The sequence below is a fragment of the Aquarana catesbeiana genome, linkage group LG07 (genome assembly GCF_042186555.1).
Source record: "Aquarana catesbeiana isolate 2022-GZ linkage group LG07, ASM4218655v1, whole genome shotgun sequence".
In the NCBI taxonomy this organism is placed as follows: Eukaryota; Metazoa; Chordata; class Amphibia; order Anura; family Ranidae; genus Aquarana; species Aquarana catesbeiana.
In genome coordinates, this window is record NC_133330.1 from 52,625,204 (window position 1) to 52,631,203 (window position 6,000).

The following is a 6,000-nucleotide window of genomic DNA, read 5'->3' on the forward strand; positions in this document are numbered from 1 at the left end:
ATGTAAGAGAATGGGGTGTAGAAGATGTAAGAGAATGGGGTGTAGAGGATGTAAGAGAATGGGGTGTAGGGGATGTAAGAGAATGGGGTGTAGGGGATGTAAGAGAATGGGGTGTAGGAGATGTAAGAGAATGGGGTGTATGAGATGTAAGAGAATGGGGTGTATGAGATGTAAGAGAATGGGGTGTATGAGATGTAAGAGAATGGGGTGTATGAGATGTAAGAGAATGGGGTGTATGAGATGTAAGAGAATGGGGTGTAGAGGATGTAAGAGAATGGGGTGTAGGAGATGTAAGAGAATGGGGTGTAGGAGATGTAAGAGAATGGGGTGTAGGGGATGTAAGAGAATGGGGTGTAGGAGATGTAAGAGAATGGGGTGTAGGGGATGTAAGAGAATGGGGTGTAGGAGATGTAAGAGAATGGGGTGTAGGGGATGTAAGAGAATGGGGTGTAGGAGATGTAAGAGAATGGGGTGTATGAGATGTAAGAGAATGGGGTGTATGAGATGTAAGAGAATGGGGTGTATGAGATGTAAGAGAATGGGGTGTAGAGGATGTAAGAGAATGGGGTGTAGGAGATGTAAGAGAATGGGGTGTAGAGGATGTAAGAGAATGGCGTGTATGAGATGTAAGAGAATGGGGTGTAGGAGATGTAAGAGAATGGGGTGTAGGGGATGTAAGAGAATGGGGTGTAGGAGATGTAAGAGAATGGGGTGTAGGGGATGTAAGAGAATGGGGTGTAGGGGATGTAAGAGAATGGGGTGTAGAAGATGTAAGAGAATGGGGTGTAGAGGATGTAAGAGAATGGGGTGTAGGGGATGTAAGAGAATGGGGTGTAGGGGATGTAAGAGAATGGGGTGTAGGAGATGTAAGAGAATGGGGTGTAGGGGATGTAAGAGAATGGGGTGTAGGAGATGTAAGAGAATGGGGTGTAGGGGATGTAAGAGAATGGGGTGTAGGGAATGTAAGAGAATGGGGTGTAGGGGATGTAAGAGAATGGGGTGTAGGGGATGTAAGAGAATGGGGTGTAGGAGATGTAAGAGAATGGGGTGTAGGAGATGTAAGAGAATGGGGTGTAGGGGATGTAAGAGAATGGGGTGTAGGAGATGTAAGAGAATGGGGTGTAGAGGATGTAAGAGAATGGGGTGTAAGAGATGTAAGAGAATGGGGTGTAGGAGATGTAAGAGAATGGGGTGTAGGGGATGTAAGAGAATGGGGTGTAGGGGATGTAAGAGAATGGGGTGTAGAAGATGTAAGAGAATGGGGTGTAGAGGATGTAAGAGAATGGGGTGTAGGGGATGTAAGAGAATGGGGTGTAGGAGATGTAAGAGAATGGGGTGTAGGGGATGTAAGAGAATGGGGTGTAGGAGATGTAAGAGAATGGGGTGTAGGGGATGTAAGAGAATGGGGTGTAGGGGATGTAAGAGAATGGGGTGTAGGGGATGTAAGAGAATGGGGTGTAGGGGATGTAAGAGGATGGGGTGTAGGGGATGTAAGAGAATGGGGTGTAGGGGATGTGAGAGAATGGGGTGTAGAGGATGTAAGAGAATGGGGTGTAGGGGATGTAAGAGAATGGGGTGTAGGAGATGTGAGAGAATGGGGTGTAGGAGATGTGAGAGAATGGGGTGTAGGAGATGTAAGAGAATGGGGTGTAGGGGATGTAAGAGAATGGGGTGTATTAGATGTAAGAGAATGGGGTGTAGGAGATGTAAGAGAATGGGGTGTAGGATATGTAAGAGAATGGGGTGTAGGAGATGTAAGAGAATGGGGTGTAGGGGATGTAAGAGAATGGGGTGTAGGAGATGTAAGAGAATGGGGTGTAGGAGATGTAAGAAAATGGGGTGTAGGGGATGTAAGAGAATGGGGTGTAGGAGATGTAAGAGAATGGGGTGTAGGAGATGTAAGAGAATGGGGTGTAGGGGATGTAAGAGAATGGGGTGTATGGGATGTAAGAGAATGGGGTGTAGGAGATGTAAGAGAATGGGGTGTAGGAGATGTAAGAGAATGGGGTGTAGGAGATGTAAGAGAATGGGGTGCAGGGTTAATCAGAGAATGGGGTGTAGGATATGTCAAAGAAAGGATGCATTGGTTGTCAGAGATGGGGTGTTGGGGATACCACAAAAAGATGTGTAGATGTCAGAGAAGGGGGTGTTGGGGATATCAGAAAAAAGGCAGTAGGGGATGTCAGAGAAGGGAGTTTAGGAGATGTCAGAGAGGGGGGGGGTAGGAGATTTCAGAAAAGGGGGTGCAGGAGTTGTCAGAGAAGAGGGTGTAGGGGATGTCAGAGAAGGGGGTGTAGGGGATGTCAGAGAAGGGGTGTAGGGGATGTCAGAGAAGGGGGTGTAGGAGTTGTTAGTGATGGGGATATAGGAGATGTCAGAGATGGAGGTGTAGGAGATGTCAGAGAAAGGGATGTAGGAGATATCAGAAAAGGGCATGTAGGGGGTGTCAGAGAAGAGGGTGTCAAAGAGAGAAGTGAAGGCAGGGGGTTCTCAGAAAAGAGAGGGGTGTGGGGGTGTCAGAGAAGGGGATCAGAGAAGAGAGTGAGGGCAGGGGGGTTGTCACAGACAGAGGGGGTAAGGTATGTCAGAGAAGGCGGTGCAGGGGGGTGTCAGAGAAGAGAGAGGTGCAGGGTGTGTCAAAGAAGAGAGGCGTGAAGGGAGTGTCAGAGAAGAGAGAGGTGCAGGGGGTGTCAGAGAAGAGAGGGGTGCAGGGGGTGTCAGAGAAGGTGGTGCAGGGGGTGTCAGAGAAGAGAGGGGTGCAGGGAGTGTCAGAGAAGAGAGGGGTGAAGGGGGTGTCAAAGAAGAGAGGGTGCAGTGAGTGTCAGAGAAGAGAGGGGTGCAGGGGGTGTCAGAGAAGAGAGGGGTGCAGGGGGTGTCAGAGAAGAGAGGGGTGAAGGAGGTGTCAGAGAAGAGAGGGGTGCAGGGAGTGTCAGAGAAGAGAGGGGTGCAGGGGGTGTCAGAGAAGAGAGGGGTGAAGGAGGTGTCAGAGGAGAGAGGGGTGTCAGAGAAGAGAGGGGTGAAGGGGGTGTCAGAGAAGAGAGGGGTGCAGGGGGCGTCAGAGAAGGGGATCGGAGAAGAAAGTGAGGACAGGTGGTTGTCACAGACAGAGGGTATAAGGGATGTCAGAGATGGTGGTGCAGGGCTTGTCAAATAAGTAGGTGCAGGGGATGTAGGGAATATCAGAAAAGTTATTAGAGAAGTGGATGTAGGATATAACAGAATGATTTCTTGATGTAGGGGTTGTCATTGAGTGCTGACTGCAGTGTGAGTTGTCTACCCCAGCAAGAAGCATCAGATTGAAGCTGTGTCTGGGATATCAGAGAAGGTCATTGTGGCTGCAGGGCTTGCTGGATTCTGGTGGTGACCATAGAGAGGTACACAGAGCAATCAGCACTGAGCTACAATGACACTACAGTGAAGAGGACCTGTCCAGGAACTGGGCACAGTGCTGAATGCAGAGGGAGCTGTCCAGCAGCTGCAGTGTGTGTCTTCCAGTATGAAGTGCTTTGTGTCAGCCTTGGAGGGGGGGTGGGGGGGGGGGTCAGACAAGTAAGAGCTTGAATGAAAGGAGACAATCAGAGGATCATAAAGGAATCCAAAGAATAACTATCACATACTACCGGAGAGCAGAGGACCTGGACAGGATTGCAGTTAGGACTGGAGCTGTTCAGCAAATAGCTGCAGTGTTCTCAACCCCTGCTGAGATAATCAGGACTGCCCCCTGCTGATCACATCTCAAAAATGCTAGCTGCCTGGCAGCCATGCTCTTCCTCTGAAGTCTATATTGTCAAATTTACTAAGCCTGCACATGCTATGTCACAAATGACCTACACATTCATTCCAGGACTAATGACCCAGAGAATATTGAAGCCACTCGATCACCTTGATAGGGAAGCAACTAGCAGTTCGGTATGGCAGCCTCAATATTTCCCTCAAGGCCGGTTTACTTTAAACACAGCAGAAAAAATATATTGCAGATTACCAGTCCTTAGATGTGGTGGCTGCATGCGTTTTCATTCTTCAGCCTAATAACATTTTCAGTGAGTACAATTAATACCTGTTGATCCTGCCAGAAATGCAGCATCTTTGTCAATTCTCACTTATTAGTTGAACTGGAAGCCAAAACAATGTTATCATTCTTCTGTAAACTACTAACCCCAGCACCCCAGCCTGTGTAATGAAGATGAAGAAAGGCAGACGTGTTCATGGCTCTCTCCATAGATACAGTGAAGGAGTGAGTGTTTCCACTCAGGGACAGGATGAATGTTATTTACAGGATCACCAGGTGAAAATAAAGAAAAAAGAAAACAAAGGCAGCCAACCCATCTAAGTACCGGTAAGCTGCAACATATTACATTTATTTTATTTATTTTTTTTGGTTTATGTCAGAATATTTGTGATGTAAGGCAGCTTTTTGGAGATGATCAGAGATACATACTGTACATACAGGATTACAAAAAAATAAAATAAAAAAGAAGCAGTTGATCAAAGAGTTAAGAGGACCTGTTTAAAACAATAGCTGGGTAAAGTAATGCAGAATCAGTCATTGTCAGAAATAGAGCCACTAGGATCAGATAAATTAAGGACCATAGTGAAGAGGACCTGTCTACTAATCTGTGTGCAGAAATCTAGAAATTATCCTTTTTCATTACCTGTGCTGTATAAAGAATTAAATCGGAGTACAAAAGACTTGCCAAGAGATAGGTCAGCTAACTGCAGGGGTAAGAGGATGGGGTGAAGAGGGCCTGTCCTTGTGTAACAGAGGAAGATATCAAAAAGCCTACACCATGATGAAAGAAGAGGCAGAAATGTAATGTGAGAGGCTGCCTAGCAAAGATCTGCATCTGGTAAAGGTGGCCATACACAAAGCAATCTGATTGCACAGTCTAGTTATACCATCAACTGTGTAATGCAAGGGCCTGCCTGATTGGATACTGATTGAATGGGTTGTCCTGTTGCTTCCTCCTATTACAAATCTAAAGGAGATAGTGAATGGCCAGCTTTACTATTGTACTGGGGCTTGTGTGTGTGTGTGTGTGTGTGGGGGGGGGGTGCATAGTCTTACATCAGAAAAATAAATCACACCGTTGGAACGGTGACCTGAGAAGCTAAATGGTGTCAGGGAATTAATGATTGATACACAGAGTAGCGATCTCTATAAAATTGTACACGTCGGTATTGTCGGGGATTAGGCAGAAGGAAACAGGACCTGTCAAGGAGGCAAGCCGCATATAGTGTATCATCAGATCAATCACCTGCACAGACATCACTGATAGCAATCAGAGATTGTATAGCAGCACACAGGCAGTGATGGCAGTCGGTGATTGTATAGCATTGCACAGTTACTGGGGTTGATTTACTAAAGGCAAATAGATGCACTCGGTTGCTCCAGAGCATAGTAAATGAGGTAGGGGTTAACTTTCCAAAGAATACCCAATCATGTACAAGGAAATTTTAAAAAAAACATAATTTTTGCTTGCACATGATTGGATGATGGAGGTCAGCAGATCTTCTGCTCATTTACTAAGCTTTGGAGCAACTGCTCATGCAGAGTGTAACTGCACTTTAGTAAATCAACTCCACTTATGGCAGAGCGTGGTGCGGTGATATCACAGAAGCAGAGATGGTGATCAGCACTGAGCGGAGCTGTCCAGCACAGGGAATGCATAGAGAAGTACAGGGAGCTGTCCAGCAGTACAAGGACTGCATAGAGAAGTACAGGGAGCTGTCCAGCTGTACAAGGGGAGCATAGAGACAGGTACAGGGAGCTGTCCAGGGTGCTGAACCAGAGCACAGGCTGCAGAAGACATCAGCATCTCTCAGCACACACAAACCTTCGTGTTCATGCGCTATTCATAGAAGGATGAACACGCACAATTATTATTATTATTATTATTATTATTATTCAGGATTTATATAGCGCCAACAGTTTGCGCAGCACTTAACCAAATTAAAGCAGACATTACAGTTACATTACAATTTGGTACAAGAGGAATCAGA